Source organism: Puma concolor, chromosome D3, assembly GCF_028749965.1.
Source record: "Puma concolor isolate L17-30 chromosome D3, mPumCon1.1.hap2, whole genome shotgun sequence".
Lineage (NCBI taxonomy): Eukaryota > Metazoa > Chordata > Mammalia > Carnivora > Felidae > Puma > Puma concolor.
This window is the reverse complement of record NC_141678.1, coordinates 79072732-79095005: the sequence shown is the minus strand read 5'-3', so window position 1 is coordinate 79095005 and position 22274 is coordinate 79072732. Positions and strand designations below refer to the sequence as shown.

Here is a 22274-nt window from a genome sequence, read left to right as displayed (position 1 = left end):
AGGCCCTACGCTCCAGAAGGGTTTGGTGCTTAATTTCATTCTCCGCCATTGCTGTCCTGAAATTCTTTAACATTTTACCTTGGACTTGTATTTGAAAGTAAAGTAAGTCAAGGGTCCCTAGGAGACAATGGGTCGTGCATGTGAGCTAAGGAGACACATGGAACTTCCGTGTCTGCCATCCCCTTCACACACAGTATTTGCAATGTCCCATGAGCACAGAACCCCACTGGTCCTATGGTATGTGGGAGCTCTGGGACTCTCGATGCAAGTGCAAGGTAAACACAACTGAGTAAGAGGGGTGCTAAGAGCCCCAAGAGGCCACACTTTATGTTGAAACCAAAACTTGCTTCCCGCAGAATTTGTTTCTTTCACTCCTTGTCCTTTTCGATGCCTTCAGTGCCTTTCTCTACAGGAAATATATATGTATATTGTGTGTAATATGTACATATGTATAATATGTATATTTATATATACACATATATGTACAAAATTTAATTATATGAATATGTAGTTAGAACCAACAACTCTCACAATTTTAAGCAAACATTCATTTGGAAAAGACATTGTTAGCATTTGAAATGTGTAAGAATAGGAATGATTAAGTATCAATGGGCTAATTTCTTGTGATAACCACTTCATCATCTGCTATTATGCAAGAGATTTTTCGCGGAGGGCAATTTGGTTCAGGGGGAAGCTATAAACAGTTCAAAAGGAGAGAAGAAAAGCTTGCAGAAAAGTTAATAGAAATTATTGATGAAGAATGTTCCTACTTTTCAAAAAAATTAAAAATTTTTTAATGTTTATTTTTGAGAGAGATAGAGACAGAGCACAAGCAGAGGAGGGGCAGAGAGAGAGGGAGACAGAATCCGAAGCAAGCTCCAGGCTCCAGCTGTCAGCACAGAGCCCGATGCGGGGCTGGAACTCACGAACCGTGAGATCATGACCTGAGCTGAGCTGAAGTCGGACGCTTAAGCCACTGAGCCACCCAGGCGCCCCTAAAATTGTTTTTTATGTTTGCTTATTATTTTGGAGAGAGAGAGAGAGCATGAGCAGGGGAGGGGCAGAGAGAGACACACACACAGAATCGGAAGCAGACTCCAGGCTCTGAGCCTGACGCAGGGCGCGAACCCATGAGCCATGAGATCATGACCCGAGCCGAAGTCAGATGCTCAATTGACTGAGACACCCAGGTGCCCCTCCTACTTTTGATTCTGAAGAAATGGGCCCAGGATCACGGAAGTGGTTGCCATAGTGTTTACTAATCTCCAAGAATTTTCCATTTAGAACTTTTGGTGGCAATCATGCATATTGAATGGACATTAAAAAATATCATGGTATGTGTCCATATTGCAAATGCATCTTTAAGTTCTGTAAAAAAAAATCTGCAAAGATTGAATATTAGAGACAATGGCAGGAGCGCCTGGGTGGCTCAGTTGGTTAAGTATCTGACTTTGGCTCAGGTCATGTCTCACGGTTTGTGAGTTCAAGCCCCACGTTGGGCTCTCTGCTGTCAGCACAGAGCCTGGAGCCTGCTTGGGATTCTGTGTCTCCCTCTCTCTCTCTGCCCCTGCCCTGCTCACACTATGTCTCTGTCTCTCAAAAAGTGAATAAACATTAAACTAATAATAATAATAATAATAAAAGACAATGGCACTTCTAGTTTAAGTTTGATTGGATTCTGTTAGCCCATGTTCTCCAAAATGCAGACATCATGAAGAGATTAAAGGTGCTAGGATCTGACTAGTGAAAATACCTGTGTGGAAGACAGTAAGAAAATCCAGAAAGGCCACCGGGAGGCCTTGCACTAAGTCAGCTGTCGGAAGAGTCTTGTGCTTCTCAGGAATGGAATGAATGCCTTAGAATCCCTGACATGCTCAGTCACTGGCTGGGAAAAAACTTTGGAAAACAGCCCCAGGGCAGATGTAATTATGAATTTAAGAGAAGCAGATGGGGCTTTTGGACAATTAATCTCCCGATAACATTCTCCTGGCCAAAACACATTGATTTTATGAATCCAAAACCAGTTCAACCCATGTAGAAAATCCATGTAAAAAGAAGCTTTCACATTATATTTGCTTTTGCACATATAGTCAACGTCTGTAGAATCTTGTATTATTATGATTTTCTTCTTACTTTTATAAATTATCACAGTTTTATGTAATTAATTTTACTTATACAAAATATGAATTTCATTAACTATGGTTCCTCTTTCTACCATCAGTGAAGTATCCATTGTGTAATTAGAGCAAAGGAGGACAAAACAGAATTTTTCAGACTTGCAAGTCAACTCGTCCCTTTCAAACCTGCCACGGATATTTCCTGAACTTGATTTCCAGTGTGAGACATGTTTTCCTATTGGAAAAGCATTTCCATTCCAGTGTATACTGAGTTTTATATAATCATCTGCTCCCATTGAAAGGGTAATAAAAGCTTTCTTATCTCTCCAGGAGTCAAATGCTTTCGTTCTGGGGCTGAATGGGATAGACACTTTCTTTCCAACACGGAAAGAAGATTCCATAACATTCAGGAGTAGACATAAACTCTCTTTCCTTTCCTTTCTCTCTCTCCCTCCCTTCCTCTCTCTCAGAGTGGGTATGCCAGCTCACGTGTACGATTCCAGTTGCCTGATTGCAGAATCCCTCTCCTGGGAAATAAATCTCCTTTGCACCTGTAGGGTGATGTGCCATGGCCTCACCATGTTGTCCTGAGGTGGAAACAGGGTGTGGGAACCTGACACTGAGATATTCTCTAAGTAAACAGTTGATCTTCCTCTGACCGGGAAACCTTGTGTTTACAGGAGGGATGAAGTAAATAAATACGGTTATTAAAAATTCATTGGGCACGTCTATTTTATAGAGGGCCAAAGGAGATGGTTCAAGTACACAATTCTCCGATGGTCTGGCTCCATCCAGGCCAAAGGAGCTTATCTGTGCCTTTTGAACTGCACGTCTTAGGCCATTTGTGGGTAATAGAACCAGTTAAGTGGGTCACACCAGCTTTTCTTTCAACGAGATAGAGTGAAATAGAAAACATTAGAGGATTTCATATATGAGAAGGTGTTTTTCCGAAACTTGTTTTAATTATGTGTCTGTGAACATGTTATTGGGCCACAACATAAAATGTATTTCTTAGCGTGGATTGTGTTAAAAAGTTTGAATGCCACTTCTTTACTTTATAAAGGAATAGATACACTGTATGATCCTTTGCATAATCCCTTAAATGTATCATTTTTTTAAAGTTGTGATACATACTGAGCATTTGTGACTTCAAGAATAGACCTGATAGCAAATATCTACGTGTATATGCCCATTTAAGCTAAGCCACCGTATTTGCTGTGACTGACAGCTAAGCTATCGCAGAACTGGCAACCTCTTACAGAGTTCAGGAAGTTCATGAAAATATTTATATAAATAAAATCTTTACCGAATCAGATTGAGTGATATTTGGATTATTGGTGCCTGGGAGATCGACACAAAATTTGGAGCTTTGTGTTTGTTAAAATTTGACCTTGGAATATTTTTTAAAGCAAGTTTAACAAAATTTCCAAATTGGCTATTTAAAAATCTTCAGGAAAAGAACTTACAGAATGCATATCTTTGAATAATAAAAATTATTGGTGAAACTCCCAAGACGAACTAATGACCGAGTGTCTCCCCGAGTTACTGGTAATCTTGAGTCAGAGTGTTGACTAGACGTCAGGTCATTGCCGGGTGACTTGTACAAAAAGTGGTGTCTCTGGTTTTGTGGTGGTATATTTCTGACCGAAAACCAAAACCAAACCTTCAAATTAGGTCGAAGGGGTTGGTAAGATATTATAGATGATGGTAGTTCACGTCAAAGCTTTCACCTACACAGAACCCAGTGTCCATCTTTCTATGGGGCACTGGGACTGGAATGATAGAAATAGCTTCTAAAAGCATGCCAATTATTTAAATTAAAGCTTATAAACAAAGGGCAGGAGAAAGGCACAGAACACGTCCTGCTGTTGTTATCATCTTTGGAGAGACTATCTGCTGACCTTGACTATAAGGTAGAGTGTACGTCTGTGTGATAAATAAGGGTTCACCTCTAAGAATCTATATTGACTTCAAGTTTACTTGACTATTAACACTTCCAATTAGTAGAGGGGGAAAAAAAAGTTTTTTTTTTTTTTTAAGTTGTGGACAAGTTTATATTCCTGATAGATTTTTATTCCCATGGTTTGGTAGAGCGTATAATAATGATGGAACATACCAAATTTTTTTCCACCCCCATTAGAATTTATACCTGAGAAGCCAAGCTTGTCATCTGCAGTTAGAAATATAGCGCTTTTCTTGAGAGATGTGTGGAAAAATATAAAACTTTGGAAAAGACACCCAAATAGAACTCTAAAAAAAAAAAAAAGGAATAGTCTATACTCTTCATCCAAATGAACAGGACCTAATACAAGGTATGACAAACTCCTACCTTTGCTTTCCACATCAACCATCGCTTAAAGACATCAACATGTCAGCCACACTGAATAGTTTTATCCCCAGTGTCAAAGTCAACATTGTAGAGTTTATCTGGAAAAGATAAGCAGCGTGCATCTCGTTGCATGCTTCCAGAAGACCCGAAAAAAGGAATAATATGTCGACACGTAGGTTATATACCTCTCAGTAAGAAACCACCATTATTTATTTCAATTACATGTACTCTGTGTTACCTTCGTTTTTTTAATTTTATTTTTTAAATTGTATTAAGTTTTTGTGTCTTGACTCCAGTATACTTAACATACAGTGTTCTATTGGTTTCAGGTGTAGAAGACAGTGACCCAACAATTCTATACGTTACTCAGTGTGTGCACTTTTAAATAGGATTTTGTTTATTTTATATTAAACAAATATGTTACTGTTCTAGGATTTTGGTATATCCTGTTGTTCTTTGGGTTTATCTGGAACAACAAGTGGTATAATTGGATTAACACAACATTTATCCATTTTTCTTGAACTTTTCTCAAAGGCCTCGATGTTTTGCTCTTTTGAGATTATTTCCTATTATTACGTCTGAATGAGAATTGAGGGCCTCGTTCACTTGAACGAAACTATCCCATGAATCAGCCGATAGGTGCCAGTCAGCACACTGCCCTGTTAGTCTCGGTAGGTAGAGAATAAAGTAATCCACTCACTTAATTTTGTGCTTCTCACATAAAAGATGTTGAAAATGTTCCTCTTCAGTGTTGAAGGATGGAGACACATTTGCTTCGGATGGTTAAAAAGTAATCACTAGAGCAAAGAAATGTTTCCCGTCACCCAGCAAAGAGAGGCTTTTCTCAAAGGGTGTGTGTTGTAACAGCACAAGCGAGGCTAAATCTGTGTGCACTGACAGGGGACCGTTTAAAGGCACATCAAGCGTAACTTTTGTGCAAGAAGCAAATAACAATAGATTTATTATGTGTTTGTTACATACTGGGCACTTCACAAATATCACATCATTTGAGCCTCACAGAAAACTCATAGCATGGGTCCTATTGTTGTATCAATTTTATAGATTGAGGAAACTGATACTTTAACATATTAAGCAATTTTTAAGGTCATATATCCAAATAGTGATGAATCTGGGATCTGACAAAAGGGCAATTTCTCTGGAAGTTGGTGGAAACCCAACTTCAAAGGAGAAATCTCACACTTTTTTTGTTTTCTGTTTTTTTTTCCTTAGAATAGGCTTGTGGATCTAGGGAAAGGAGCACAATGTGATGGTAAAAATTGAAGTATTTGGGGGAAAAGGAATAGAAATGATACCTTAAAAAAGAGTACATTGTGTTTTTATATCTTAAGTGTCCTATTTACACATGTAAATATTTTCTCTCTAGTCTACTTCAAACTCCCCTTTCAATGTTATGTTTGGCAAGAGTTGGAAACTATTTCAAATACTTTATAGATTTAGGGACGCCTGGGTGGCTCAGTCGGTTGAGCGTCCGACTTCAGCTCAGGTCATGATCTCGCAGTCCGTGAGTTCGAGCCCCGCGTCGGGCTCTGGGCTGATGGCTCAGAGCCTGGAGCCTGCTTCCGATTCTGTGTCTCCCTCTCTCTGCCCCTCCCCTGTTCATGCTCTGTCTCTCTCTGTCTCAAAAAAAAAAAAAAAAAAAAAGTTAAAAAAATACTTTATAGATTTATATGAACAATATGGGAAAAAATATTTAAAAAACTTTAAAACCATATAATCAATATTTAAGTTTTATCTATTCTGATGTGACGATTAAGCTATAGTTAGTCATATTTACCTACAATCTGACACGCGCTGCCGGGTCAGTGGGTGTGAGGTAAGCAAAGGTGAAAATCCTCTACCCCGCTGACTTTACAATCTGGGTTGCATGAGGTTGGGTGGGGTAAGGGCAGAGTTAGGTACTAAACACAATGGGGCATATGTGAATGTGAAGTTGTACCCAGGATAAATGCTATGGAGGAGTTTCAGGGTGTTATAAGAGAATATTCTAATATTCTAATATTCTAAGGATCAAGGATTTCACTTAGTCTGAAGGTCGAGGAAGTGAAGTCTTCTGGGTAAAAGTCATTTTTGAGTTCAGTAAGAGCTAAACAAGAAAGATGTTGGGGGAGGGTGTGGGAGACATAAGCAGAACCAGACCCCGATAGACAGAAGGAAAAACTCATGCCAAGGTCATATGTGAGAAGCTGCATGGCTACATGACTCCTTCTTGGAAGTAAGGGCAAGTCAAATGATCTCAAGGGCAAAAGGCAGAGGAAAGCAGAAGGTGAATGGGAGAGCAGAGAAGGGTATGTACCACCCAGGCCTTGGGGATCATGTCAGGGATTTTAATCCCATCCAAAAAGCAATGAGAAGCCACTGAATGGGTTTCAATTTTGCACCGTGAAAATGTCCTTATGAATGAAAGAGACTGACATGATTAGCACTTCATTTCAAAACAAATGGCATTGCCTTCCCCTTCAACAATGAAGTAAAAGATATTGGAAATTAGTTTTAATTGTATTTCGTGTACAATTACAGGAAAATATATATACTTATAGTGTCTATAGGTGCCTTTTCAGCATCAGAAAATGTATTCATTAATACTGAATATACTTGGTTTACACTGCTCATTAAGGCATGAGTCAAAATGGCGTTATGTACAACCTGAGACACTCAAATGGTTTAAAAGATAAAAATCAAATGTCCCTCTTAATTTAAAGCTACACTAAAATAGGCTTATTTTCCAGCAATGACCTTAAAAACAGTAAGTCTGGGGGTAGTTTGAGTAGTTTGGGGGTTCTGCTCTACCTCTAGCGACCATCTATCTATCTTCAGGAAAAGGCAAAAAAGAAGTATAAAACAAGAAAACAACAACTTGACTTCTCTGAGGAACACACAACATGTAATAATAGAATAAAATGGATTATTTCAACATACTCACTATGGGTGGAGAAATCGGGGAAGACTGAAAAATACTGGTATTTGAGTCCTAAACATAAAGGTATCAGAAATCTGAACGTTGAAAACACACCTGTTAGCGGTAGGAAGGGGGAGCAAACTCAGACACTTCTTAAAGAAGACATATGCAAGGCAAACTAGAATTTCCGGGTACTGGACACTCAGGAGTGAGTAGCCTGTTAATCTGCAGGCTTCAAACATGGGTGAGCTGCCATTTTATTGATGGGATATTGAAGGAATATTGCTGCCATGTGGCCAGCTGAACAGAATCTAAAGCAGAGCTAAAAGTTCCAGTCTGCGTTGCTGAGAACCTTCCAGACTAGGAGACAGTAAAGATTCTCTCCGAAGAGATAAAGTGAGCGCTGAGTACTCAAGGGTGAGGGAGTTTCTTAAATTCCACATATGAGTGAAATTTGTCTTTCTCTGACTGACTTCTTTGCTTAGCATAATACTCTCTAGTTCCGTCTCTGTCGTTGCAAATGGCAAGATTTCATCCTTTTTTATGCTTGAGAGAGAGGCAAACCAAGAAACAGACTTAACTATAGAGAAAAACTGACGGTTACCAGAGAGGAAGTGGGGGGGGGAGGGACGGGTTAAATAGGTGATGGGAGGGACGGGTTAAATAGGTGATGGGCCACATTTGTGATAAGCACCGGCTGTTGTATGAAGTGTTGAATCACTATATTGCACACTAATTGAAAATAATATTACACTGTATGTTAACTTACTGGAATTTAAATACTTTTGAAAAACAAATAAAAATAAATTAAAAAAAAATAAAAAGTGAGGCGTGCTAGTGAAGGCGGTTTGTAATAGGAACACAGACACTTTTTTTGTTTTTTAATCCAAACTCTTTGAATTGCTTGTGAGTCAGGGAGAAAGAAAACAAAGTTATAAATGAAACTACATAAAATGCATTTGCATTTCTGACAACTACATGGAGACAAGGATTCCCAGGTTGAATTTTATAATTGTATCTCTCCTTGGAGGAGATCATGGGCTTATCTCTTTGTGTAGCCTTGCATTTACTATTGATGGAGATAAAATGCAAAAACATATAAGCAGAAAATCATGTCATGCAACCCATAAATTTGTGCTTTCTATGCTGAAAATATATTGCAGTTATTCATCGTTCTCTACATTTAAAATGAGCCATATTTCTGGCCCTATAATCCGAGATGCCAAATGGGCCCGTGGGCCAAATTTGATCCCTAAGAGATATTTTGTTTGTTCATGGCATTTTTAATAAGTGGGGCATGAATGATCAAGTCCTCTGTAGACATCATCACTGTCCATTGTGTCGGCCCAGATCTTATCCACACACTGGGTTACCACCTGTGTTTACAACTCTTTGGTTTTGTGGCACCTCCACTACCCGGTGGCTGCTACTTAAAGATTAAGGAGGAAGGATCCGTTTTCTTTAGTAGGGCAAATTGTGCTGCACTGTGTTAATTCGGTGAGGCCATAATTATTTTGGTTTTAAACATTCACAGCGAAGCTAGTCATTACCAAGATATCCACGATAGCTCTACTTAAAAATAGAAAGCATTTACTTTTTCCCGGATCAGGATAGCAGAGCACTGAAGGGGGACGCCCATGAGTTTATGTGGATTCCAGGTCGCAGAGTTGGCCCTAGGTGATAAAACAGCTCCAATTAGTGCTTAGAGTCTAATGAAAGAGAACAGAATCCTGCATATGTTATTTTGATTTTCACAAAAAATGGCATGGGTCTCACCTTTCAATGCCACTGAGTTTATGGGAGCGGTTTCTGAACAACAGCAATCCACCCCCTCCCCCCCCGCAAGCTGCCTACAGATACAAAGGATATGTGTTCTTATATGAATTATTTCTTTTTAAATAGCATCAGTGGCATTTTCCCATGTTAAATTTATTTCAAACGTTGATGAAGCTCTAATTGCTATGTTAGATAATTATAAACTTGGCTATCATTATGTTACTTATAAGAACAATGCACTTTAAAATTTCCTCTTATGAATTATCATTTGTCTATTCGTGACATAGTAAAGTTTTAGGTTTCTAATGAGTTCCAACACCTTCTGTATAATTTCCAGAGACAGATAAAGAAAAGTTGGCATCAAATTTGGCAAGACCACAGAAAAATGAACAAATCTAACATACCGTGTCACTTTAAATTTGTCCATCTCTTATCAAAGCCAAAGAAAGGTTTGCCCCAAATCATTGAACGAAGTTAATAGCATCAAAAATTGTGATTTCCTTAGGATGCCTAGGTGGGTCAGTTGTTTAAGAATCCAATTCTTGATTTTTGCTCAGGTCATGATCTCACAGTTGATGAGTTGGAGCCCTGTGTCAGGTTCTTTGTTGACAGTGGGGAGCCTGCTTGGGATTCTCTGTCTCCCTCTCTCTCTCTCTGCCCCTCCCCCACTTGTTCTCTCAAAAATAAATAAATAAGTAAACTTTTAAAAAATTGTGATTTCCTTAGTAGGTATTAATTTAAAAATGTTTATTTAGAGTAATGGGCTAAACCTTCTTTTGATTTAAAGTCAGCTTTAGGGGTGCCTGGGTGGCTCACTCGGTTGAGCAACTGACTTCGTCTCAGGTCATGATCTCACAGTTCGTGAGTTCGAGCCCCATGTCGGGCTCTGTGCTGACAGCTCAGAGCCTAGAGCCGACCTCAGATTCTGTGTCTCTCCCTCTCTCTACCCCTCCCCTGCTCACGCTCTGTGTCTCTCTGTCAATCATAAATAAACGCTAAAAACAAATTTTTAGTCAGGTTTAACTATTTCTTCAAAATGATGTTTTAAATTGTAGGTTGAATATTGATAGAGGTCTGGACTCTTTTCAAACACTTGGTACATTTGTGGTCTTTTTCTTAGCTTGTAATATATTTTTCTCTAACTCAGCTGGAATCATCTTTCCCCTTAAAAATACAAATATATGTCGATTTATTATGAGCAAATAAACCCATTCTACCAACAAGAAGAATAAATGATATGCAAGGCTAAAATAATTAGTTTTTAGTGAGGTATTTATATGTGAGTAAACAGATATTCGGTAAATGTTCAGTCCCAAAAAACCAATGTTAAATATCACGGTGAATTCAAGAATGCTTGGCGGGGGCACCTGGGTGACTCAGTTGGTTGGGCATCCGACTTCAGCTCATGTCATGATCTCATGCTTGTGGGTTCAAGCCCCACATCAGGCTCTCTGCTGTTAGCACAGGGCCTGATTTGTATCCTCTGTCCCCGCCCCCTGCTCTGCCCCTCCCCTGCTTGCACTCTGTCTCTGTCTCTCTCAAAAAATAAATAAACATTAAATTTTTAAAAAAAAATAGCCATTGTTTCAAACAACAAAACATTTTTGTCTATCAGAATTTTCAATTATAAAGGTATTGATAATATTCACATTGATAATATGCAGATAAGAGTATCAATTGACTCTAAAATGTTTTAAAAGCAAATGAAAAATTTTATGAAATTGTAAATGCAGATGTTCTTTGAACCAATAATTTAGTTTCTAGGAATTCATGTGAGATATTCAAACACAGACTCTCAAATATATTTATATAATCATATCAATTTAATCACTGTTCTTACATATTAAAATCTAGGGGGAAACCCTTCAATTTCTTTAAAAATAAGATTTATAAAATTATGTTACATACATAAAATGGAAAACTCCAAAGTTATTGAAAAGAGAATAAGGAAAGGGATAAGATTTCTAAGACAGGGGCACCTGGGTGGCTCAGTTATTTAAGTGCCCGACTTCAGTTCAGGTCATGGTCTCATGGTTTGTGAGCTCGAGCCCCGCATCGGGCTCTGTGCTGACAGCTCAGAGCCTGAAGCCTGCTTCGGATTCTGTGTCTCCTTCTCTCTGTGTCCCTCCCCGCTTGTGCTCGCTAGCTCGCTTGCTCGCTCTCTCTTTCTCTCTCTCTCTCTCAAAAATATATAAAAATTAAAAAAAAATTTTTTTTAAGATTTCTAAGACATTCCCAAAACAAACAAAAAAAAAAAAATTAAAGCAAGTTACAGAACACAACATAGAATTGATGTATGAATAAGTTTGACATGCATAAAAATGATCATCCAGAATATATGCAATATTTATAATATTATTTATGTTTTAAGGTGGTATTCAAAGAAAATGTAAATGTATTTTTGCTTTGTAGATTGCTAAGGCAGTTGAATTTTTATCTACAAACATTATTATATTTTTATGTTTATTTATAGTACACATAATTCAATATACTTAAAACAGGGAAGATATGTGACAGTCCCACTTGTATAGACTATATTTAGTAAAGAAATTTTAAGAGTAGGATAAGATGACTTTGGTGCTTCTTTCATAATTGCTGCAGTTAAAATTTGTTAAAACTAACCTGGGGGAGTATTCTTGCTAAAAATTGGAATAGGAAACCTATAGATTATTGTTTAATCTGTGAAGCATAATGACAATAAAAAATTTTTGAAAACGTGTTAGAAACATATCTTTCATCACATTTTACTTCAATTACGTTGTCAGTTCCAATACCAAGAATAGCTTCAGCTTTTTTTACTGAATAATGACCCTTGGGCAAAAATGGAAATAGGAAAGTCATTAACTTCTCTGCATTAAATGATCATTTACACTAGAGCATTTGGGGGCTTATACACATAGCTTTGAATGAGTTTGTGCACATATACACGTATATACACACGTACAGGTCTCAAGGCGTATTTCCAGACCCTGGTCGTGACAGTTTTTCAGGTGAAGAAGGTTGTGACGCCTCTTTGAGAAGGCACGAGGACAGAACACACTTTACATGCAGTGGGAGTTTGAATATGCTAGTTCTCCATATACATAAAAAATCATGTCCGATGTAGATCTGGTGTTAATATTCTCCAGTAATAAAAACCTTATGTGTTCCAGATAGCTGTAACTGTTGCATTACAGACCTTTTTGTAAGGCGTGAGGCTTGGAGAAATGCCTGGATTCTTCTGATGCCTGCAACTCTTGATTTTGACTTTGACACCAACTTTATAATTTCTTGCCTTCTAGGTAACTGCTATTTCCCTGTATCATTCTGCCTGATGTAAGGTATCAGCAGCTCAGACACAAACTCGGACCTGGTTGTTTTTAGCTGCCAGGAAAAGGCTAGACATATGAAAGGAAACAAAATGCGCAAACGTAAACCCCTAACTCAGCTTCATCTCAACAGAGGATGCACCAATTAAATAGGAAATGGATTTTTTTTTAATCTACATTGTGGAGTTTCGGCATATTTACTCATTATATATAAAAATTATATGTCAAATGATGAAAAAGACATTTGCAAACAAGCATCTTAAGTGACATGAAGTTTTATAGTAATATCATTAAATATGCATCAGTGGTCTCCAACTCGATAATATGCATATATACAATGCCAGTTTGAATTTGGTCATAGAAGCATATTGCAAACACAGAAACATTTCAAAGAAAACCCTGCGTTTCCAGGTCCTTTTAGGTAGAATTCTCAAAGTGCGACTGCTATTACATTTTAATCTCACAGCTGTTGCTAGGCAGAAAAGAAAAAAGCAACCAGATTTATTAAAGGGATGAATCAATTTGTTTTTAAAGGAGCACAAGATTGGAACATTAAAACCAAAGGAGACATCAGTGGATACATTGTCAATATCTGAAACATTTGGCTGAGGTCCTGGTCTACAAAAATGAGCCTTTCTTTTTTACTAATTCCTTTGACCCTCACTGGAAAAATAAGATATCAATCACATTCTTGTTCTCTTCATTCAATGATACAGGGAATCACTAAATGAAGTCTTTTTTTTTTTTTTTCCAACGTTTATTTATTTTTGGGACAGAGAGAGACAGAGCATGAACGGGGGAGGGGCAGAGAGAGAGGGAGACACAGAATCGGAAACAGGCTCCAGGCTCCGAGCCATCAGCCCAGAGCCTGACGCGGGGCTTGAACTCACGGACCGCGAGATCATGACCTGGCTGAAGTCGGACGCTTAACCGACTGCGCCACCCAGGCGCCCCAAATCAAGTCTTTAAAATGTTCATAGTTTGATTTTTTTTTTTTTTTGGTAAAGATAGCAGAATGCTTTATATTTATAATCACATTTTTGTTAGTTTCTCATATTTTGAAATTAAATTTTAATCTTGAATTATCTGTACTGCTATAGGCTAGAGCCTATGTTGACAGAAAGTTGTTTTTTAGTCTTTCCAATATCAATAGGCAGACACAGATACAGAGATTACTGAATCTCTATAATGTTAGAGCGAAGCTAATATTCTCCATCTTTCAATAACTTTACAGTTTACCTCAGAAGATTCTTAAAAGATGGAAGAATCTAGACTTGATACTTACTTGTTCAGAAACAAATAACACACAACACGGAAGTGTGGTCATGACTTGTCTTTTTATCTCTGGATATTGCTTATAACGAGCTACTAATATACCATACAGGTTAGAGATACTTCCTCCTAGAAGAGAAATAGTGATTGTTAACCCAATTTCAAAAATCAGAAATGGTCACTAAAATCATGACAACTTGAGTGCTTTCTGAAACTAAAGTGTTGCCAAATCACTGACGTGATTTCAAAAATATCTTTCCTTGAAAGTGTTGAGAGAAATATCACACAATTCATAACTTTTAGATTTGTGGAAATTTTGCTGGCAACTGTAGCTAACACAATGACTTACGAATCTCTTAAAAATAATAGCATTAGTTCAAATATACTTTGAGCGTCTCTGAATATATGTTTCATTTAGCTCAGAAAAATGATGTCTTGCTTTTTCTTACCAGGTGCAAATATTCCATCTGCTTCTGTTTCTCCCCAGCCAATAATTCCATACATTTTCTTAAGAAAAATCGTCTCCATGATAGTAAATACCGGAGCTATTTCATATGTAACCCTATATTACATATATAGAAATTCGACTGTGAATTGTATAAAATGGAAAAGGATAAAGTCATGTGCTAGATAAGGTTATATACAATTTTTTGTATTCTATAGCAGACTGTACAAGAAATAGTTACAATTTGTATGCTTCAAATTGCCCCTTCCAGATTAAGAGTATATTAGTGCTACAAAGAAAGGATCATGGATTCCATTGTATTGTGCAGTAGCTGGGAATTTCTCTCCCACTAAAAGGAATTTTGAATATACACATTACTGTTAGAGCCAGAAAATGCCCACTTATAGATAGATAGATAGATAGATAGATAGATAGATAGATAGATATCTATGGCAAGTTAAAAAGAGATCTAGAGCTACAGTGTTTTGCAGAACATGAAATAGAAAAAAGCCTTTTCTCAAAAAGATTTTCTGGGGAAATCTTTTCTGGGAAAAGATTTTCTACCTAAGAATTGTACTTTGGGCAAGCACACCAAAAAAAGGGGGGGGGGGGGCTAAAAACTATTCTGTTTTCAGTAACAGCTCGAAGCAAGTAGATAGTTCAAGGCAAGAACAATATGGCCCCATGAACAAGAATTCAGAGAGCATGGCGATGGGGACTCTTCTCTGAGTCACACTGATATTAGAGTCCCTTCCACAAAAAGAAAGCTGTAAGTTTTTCTCTATACATACCATATACAGTAAGCAATGAGGTACTTATGTTGGTTCTGAAATCAAAGAGTAGCTTCAGTTATTTCCAAGGAATTCTTTTCTTTGTCCTCAAACACCTTTTAAAGACCCTTGTAGGTGTTCTTATAGAGAGCTACCAGTCTCAGACTCCATTTATGTGCCATTTCAGATGGTCTCAGCTTGCTCTGTCTCTAAAGCCTTTGGAGAATATTCAGGCCCAGCCATTGCTGTGACCACTTTCACTCAGATACACCCACAGCCCAACAGAGAATCGCCTCCCACCTGCAAGGCAGGCAATGACTTCCAGCCCCGGGGTCTCTTTTTGCATCCAGGCATGCATGACAAGTCATGGAATCTTCTGGGAGTCCCAAGAATGCCCAACCATGGGGAAGTTAACATCCCACAGTGCAGTCCTTTGGCCATAAGAGACCTGGTTGACAATCTTTTCTTTCCTCTGTTCCCTACAGATGGACTGCCCTTTGAAGCAGTCATTTATAAGGGCACTACCCCCCCTCCCCCCCCCCCCAGGAGATGAAGCATTCGCTTCTGCTGATACTTAAGGGGTAGCCAGGTCTATAATTTCCCTCACGTTGCTCTTCAGTCCCATGCTGATTCCCTTCGTCTTCCCTCAACCCCTCTTCTCAGATGGCCCGGCCTAAAAAAAAGTAGTAACACACAGGCTCTTGCCCAGGGGCTGTGCACAGAGACCCAGTAAGGAAACACATTGCCTATGGGAATTAAGATTCTAGTTCTAAGAGAAACAAGAAGCAAATCTCACACACTGGGATTTCAACAAGGCTTCATTTCTGCCAGCATTTGTTATGCCAATTTCAACACACACGCACATTGCCTTTCTGATCCTACCTCGGCTCAATGGAGTAGGGCATTATTATTTTCAGACAACAGAGACGCACTAAACCTCCCAGCATTGTAGGTGGTAGAATTAGGACTGAAATCGGGTTCTCCTTATTTCCACCTCACAGGCTTTATGCTATCCCAGATTAGGGTAAAAGATCTTCATTCATTAAAAATGAAGACACCCTGAAGGTAAAGAAGGCTGTCTGAAATCCTTTCTCTCCCCTTATTGTTAACCTCTCTCCTTCCACCTCTCATGTGTTCTTTCTACTCTTTTTCTGCTTCCATCAAGAATCTCTATTTTCTTCACTTAGAGAATGATTAAGTCTCACAACAATGGGATTCTAAACAATGGAGGAAAATGTATAAATTGAGTTTATGTAATAATCTACATAACAAAGAAACATTCTCTCAAAAGATAAAGTTGCTCTTTTTAAAGTTTATTTATTCTGAGAGAGAGTGTGCACACATACGAGTGGGGGAGGAGCAGAGAGAGAAAGAGAGAGAGAGAGAGAGAGAGAGAGAATCCCAAGCAGGCTCAGTGCTGTCAGCACAGAGCCTGATGTGGGGCTCGAACTCACAAATGGTGAAATCATGACCTGGGTCAAAATCAAGAGTCAGACGCTTAACCAACTGAGCCACCCAGGCGCCCCAAGCAATAAATTTTTTTTAAGTAGCATATTACCCTATGCATGTTTTAAGGACCATAATCAAGCAATGAAAATTAAAAATAGCAGTCATTTGTGTAAGCCATTTATGTTTGCATTTCATATCTACAAAATGCTGATTACTACCCCTAACTATGCACCATTAAAACCCAAATGATAACTAAACAGTTAAAGCAAGCCTTAGTTGTTCCACATACCGAAGCAGTCTCTCCTCATAAACATTTAGTTCTTGGTTTTAAAGTTTAAATTCCTACCAGCTCTCCCTTTTGATTGCTAGTTAAATTATATTAACATTTGACACAGACTATTCCTTTCAATTTCATACCCAATCATTTCCCTATCCTTTTAACCTTGAAAAATATTCCCCTAAAATTAACTTCCCTTCAGAACACATTAGCAGTAGATCTAATGTTTGTATGGACAATAGTTTTGTTGTGGCAAAGGTCCAATTTCTTTTAACGCTTATTTTTGAGAGAAAGAGAGACAGCGCCAGTGGGGGAGGGACAGAGAGAGAGGGAGACACAGAATCCAATGCAGACTCCAGGCTCTGAGCTGTCAGCGCAGAGCCAGATGTGGGGCTCGAACCCATGGACTGTGAGGCCATGACCTGAACCGAAGCCGGACGCCTAACCAACTGAGCCACCCAGGCGCCCCAAAGATCGAATTTTTAACGAATCACGTTGGAGCTGGATTTAGATTTCCTTTAAAAGTTTACTTTCTTCAGGCTTTGATCAGATTCAGGTTCTAATTTATATTCAGGCAACTTCCCAAATACTTGGGTGTGTATCTGGCTACATGTGCTATGGGCTGTTTGGGGTAGCGTGTCAATGATTCCAACCCCAGAACTGAACTCACTCATGGTCTGCACACTAGTAACCCAGGCTGACCAACTGACCTGTACTACTTACCGGGGAACTCAGATCCTGAGAGTTTCTAGAGGCTGTCCAGAGGACTGAGCAACTCTCAAACATATTACCCGGGGAATGGACAGCAGCTTCTTTGCGTTTCCCTCAGGGTACCAACTACTTGTATTTGTTACGGCAAGCATCGTATCCAGCAAAATGTACAACCTCGATCTTCACTCTTCCTTACGCACGTCTCCGGCTCTCACACTCCTTAGGCCCTGGAGAATGCTCACGTGTTGGTATTGGCAGTGGCTGTCAACCATGCCCCAGCAAGTCCGACCACATCTAGCCCACTGGACAGCTGGTTGAAAAAGCGAGGATGGCCTAGAAAAAAGACAAAATTACAAATGAGCCAAAATAAAAACATAGGGCTAAAGAGTGGTTCAATTTCAGAGCAGTTTCTCAGTTAACAGGTATTCATCGATCGAGCACACATAAACTAATTATTTCATTCAATAAATATTGCTGAGAACTATCACATGCAGGGACAGTGCTCAGCTTTGGGGACACAGTAGTAAACAAGGCACTACCGTGTGGATCTTACTGACCAGTGGAAGAAAAAGGTATTCATCAAATAAATGACACAAATGTGTTTAACTGCAATTGTAGAAAGCACAGAAGAAGAGATCAGGATGTTTTAAGACCATTCCTAGGGAGCCTAAGACAATCAGGAGAGCAGGCAAGCTAATCTCTAGGGAAGGCTTCTTGGAGGAAGTGATCTTTCAGGTCAGATCAAAAGTTTGCTTCCAAAGAGTGAATGAGACCCAATACAGGTATGAAGAGCAGCTTGGGAGAAGTCAAGTCATTGAATTGAGAACGAGCTGGTAAGCTTGAGGGTGAGGAACCTATCCTGTGTCTGAAGTAGAAAGACCAAGGGCGGGATGCAAAAAACTACCCCAGTGAGTGGGGAAGGCGCCACCCGAAAGATTAAATAATTTTTTTCTCAAAAGCTGCTTCAGTGTTTTTGGACAAAATATCAGGTCCTTTTTACAAAGAATTTTTGAAGATTTGTATTAATAAAGAACATCAGGGGGCGCCTGGGTGGCTGAGTCGGTTAAGCAAGCACCTGACTCTTGTTTTCAGCTCAGGTCATGGTCTCACAGTTTCGTGAGTTCGAGCCTCACGTTGGGCTCTGTGCTGACAGGGCGGAGCCTGCTTGGGGCTCTCTCTTTCTCCCTCTCTGTCTGCACAACTCCCCACTCGTGCTGTCTCTGTCTCTCTCAAAAACAAATAAACTTATATATAAAAAAAGGACATCAAACATTAGATACCAAATTGAACATTCTATATTCAATTCAGTTTAACTTAATCTCTTCCTGGGGAACCTGGGTGGCTCAGTCAGTTACTCATGGGACTCTAGATTTTGACTCAGGTCATGATCTCACGGTTCGTGGGAATGAGCCCCACGTTGAACTCTGTGCTGACAGTGTGGAGTGTGCTTGGGATTCTCTCTCTCCCTCTCTCCCTGACCTCCCGCACTCTTTCTCTTTCTCTTTTTCTCTCCCGCAAAATAAATACACATTAAAACAAATTAATCTCCTCCTGAGCTCTAAAATAGATTGTTCTTTGCACTTCTTTGACAACGTGTCTTAACAATGACCAGCATCACAACTCTTTGTGAGTCTCCTTCCCCTCTAGTCACTTACCCCTACTTGCGGAGCCCCTATGCCCGCGTAGTTAGTTTTAAAAGTAGGGGCTTAATAAATGTTCATTAAATTGGAAGGAATGGAAGGTTTGGAAGTTGGGCTGTGTTACGAAATGTTTCTTTTTACTATTGACTTTTCCCTTTTTTAGTATCTTTGCTTTTCCCTCTGTGCTTGATACTGGGAAATGCAAACACGGGGAGAATGGGTCCCTGGAGATTCCTCTGCCTTTGCCTTGCTGGGTAAGGGAAGGATGAAGAACTTGATTTAAAGCTGTCACGGTGCTTCAATTGCCTTGCTATTTTTCAGAACTTCCTTTTGCTATGTTTATTTCTAACTAAAAATTATTTCAACTTCACATTTACACAGTTGAACTCAGTCTTGACACATGCCTTTTATTTCACAATCCTAGGAAGCTTTCTTTTTGTCTTATTTAATATTTTTCCAGTTGTAAATATATTACACGTTACAGAAATGGATAGAACAGAAAACATTACATACAGGACAGTAATTTTTATGCATATATGCAGAGAAAATATCTACTTAGCTATCCAAACACTTACAATATTTATAACACTTGGAAGATATAACTTAAGAACGTATTTATTGTGAACAGGTAGTTTTATGCATGTGCATGTATATATGTTCAGTTTCACACAGTTTAAAATACAATTAAATATAATTGAAATCATATTGAGCATATTATTTTGTGTTATGTCTTTTTATTGTTTTTGCATTTTTTAAAATGTTTTTATTTAATTTTGAGAGAGAGAGAGAGAGAGAGAGAGAGAGCGCAAGCAGGGGAGGGCAGGGAGAGAAGGAGACACAGAATCCGAAGCAGGCTCCAGGCTCTGTGCTGACAGCTCAGAGCCCCATGCGGGGCTTGAACTTGTAAACCACAAGATCATGGCCTGAGCCAAAGTCAATCGCTTAACTGACTGAGCCACCAAGGCTCCCCATGTGGTATGTCTTTTTGTAATAACTAAAATTCTGTGAGAAATCATCCATGACTTTCTTAGGATTTTTTTTTGTATAGTTTTTAAAATTGTTAATTAATTTTTTTGAGAGAGAGAGCACATGTATGCGCACGAGTCAGGGAGGGGCGAGGAAGAGAGAGAGAATCTTATGCAGCTTCCATGCCCAGCACAGAACCAGATGCAGGGCTTGATCTAACAACCATGAGATCATGACCTGAGCCAAGATCAAGAGCCAGAAACTTAACTGACTGACACCAAGGTGCCCCTCCCAGGACTTTAAATGGCAATACTGCATAGTGTTCTGTCAAAGAAAATCCAGGTTCTACAAGATAAATGTGAAAATGAGGCACCTTTTTATTTTTGTTATTAAAATTAATGCAGAAATGAGCATTCTCAAATAGAAATTATTTTTGTTTCTTGGCACGCTTGATCAGTTTGGTCTGAAGATAAAACATGCGTGATGCTTAAAGTTTCTGTGATGTCAAAAATACATTATTTTAAGTATCTGTTTAACCTCTATCAAATACAAGGCAAGTCAGTATACACAAATAACTTTCAATTATTAACACATGAAGTATTTTCAAAGATCACATAATAAGAAGTGAGTAATAAACCCAGCGATACAGGTTGTATTTGGACGCTTTTTTGTGTGTGTCTCTTTCCAAAGATTGTGTTGTTTCAAATACGTTATTTAGTATACATTTAAGATTTTAGAGAAAGGGGTCCATAGAGCCTAGTCAAACATTGTTAGCCCCGGGACATATCATTGTGTTAAGTGGTTAAGAATAAAGTTACAATAAATTAATCAGAAAACATAATTTCTAACATATAGGATGTAGATATATATCTCTACATATATATCTAACATATAGGATTATATATATATATATATATATATATATATATATATATATATATAATTTTATTGCTATATATTTTATTGATGTAGAAGGATAGTCAATTGGGCATTAATAATGAATATGGGCAAATGAAAATAAGTAAGTTAAAATTGTATGTTTAATTGCCATTGGAATATAATGCTTCAAGCCCAAACCACTGTATTTACTTTTCTTTGTTAACTACTAAACAGTTTATATGTGATAACACCAATTTGAAAACAAACTAGATGAATGTTTTAAGTAAAAATGAGTAAAATGGGACCATTTTCCAACACACACAAAAACTCAAGGCCATTCATTCAGTCTCCAGTTCAGGTGCATTGATTTGAAAATTACCTGTTTTAACACCATATTTTAAGGTATCCGTGCAGTCAACAAGTAACTGCTCCAAAGATTCAGGGTGGCCAGACAGCTCTAGGTTAAGCCCATCCGAACCTTCAAGAGTTGGTGAGGATGATGAAAGCCTAGCATTTTACTCTTAGCATCAAACATTTTTTTGATGTAATGCAGAAGAATATTTACCACTTGCAGCAGAAAACATTGAGTTAAATCTTTACCATCCTTGGATGGCAACAAACCTAGAGCAAAAAAAGAGATGAAAAGCCAGGTCAGTAACTAGAATGCCAAGGAAAATCACCATGGGCGTAGAGTTTTGATCATTGGACATTAAAGACATTAAAAGGCCATGTGAAGTAACAAGTAGCATGTGTTCAAATCTTACTCAGAATCTTCATTCCAAGTTTCACTGGATAACAATTTTCACCAAAAAAAAAAAAAAAAAAAAAAAAAAAAGTCATTTTATTTATTTATTTTTTTTTTTAACATTTATTTATTTTTGGGACAGAGAGAGACAGAGCATGAACGGGGGAGGGGCAGAGAGAGAGAGGGAGACACAGAATCGGAAACAGGCTCCAGGCTCTGAGCCATCAGCCCAGAGCCCGACGCGGGGCTCGAACTCCCGGACCGCGAGATCGTGACCTGGCTGAAGTCGGTCGCTTAACCGACTGCGCCACCCAGGCGCCCCAAAAAAGTCATTTTAGATCCACACCATTGGAGTAATTGAACCTTCAAGATCCCCTAGATGGACCTTATCGTTGCCTTGTCAAACAAATGAACTGGTAATTGCACTTTTTGAATATTGTTTAATGTTTATTTATTTTTGAGAGGGAGAGAGCAGGGGAGGGGCAGAGAGAGATGCGGACACAGAATCTGAAGCAGGCTCCAGGCTCGGAGCAGCCCCTCGCGGGGCTTGAACTTAGGAGCCTCAGGATCATGACCTGAGCCGAAGTCGGTCACTCAACTGACTGAGCCACCCAGGTGCCCCAGGTAGTTGCACTTTTAAAAGTAAGTTAAAGCATCAAATCTTAAGGACCTT

At 38.7% G+C, this 22274-nt stretch overlaps 1 pseudogene; it reads right to left on the bottom strand.

Moving 5' to 3' along the window:
- The window catches only part of LOC112868154 (glutamate decarboxylase 1-like), a 31117-nt pseudogene that overhangs the window by 6114 nt on the left and 2729 nt on the right, over positions 1 to 22274 (bottom strand).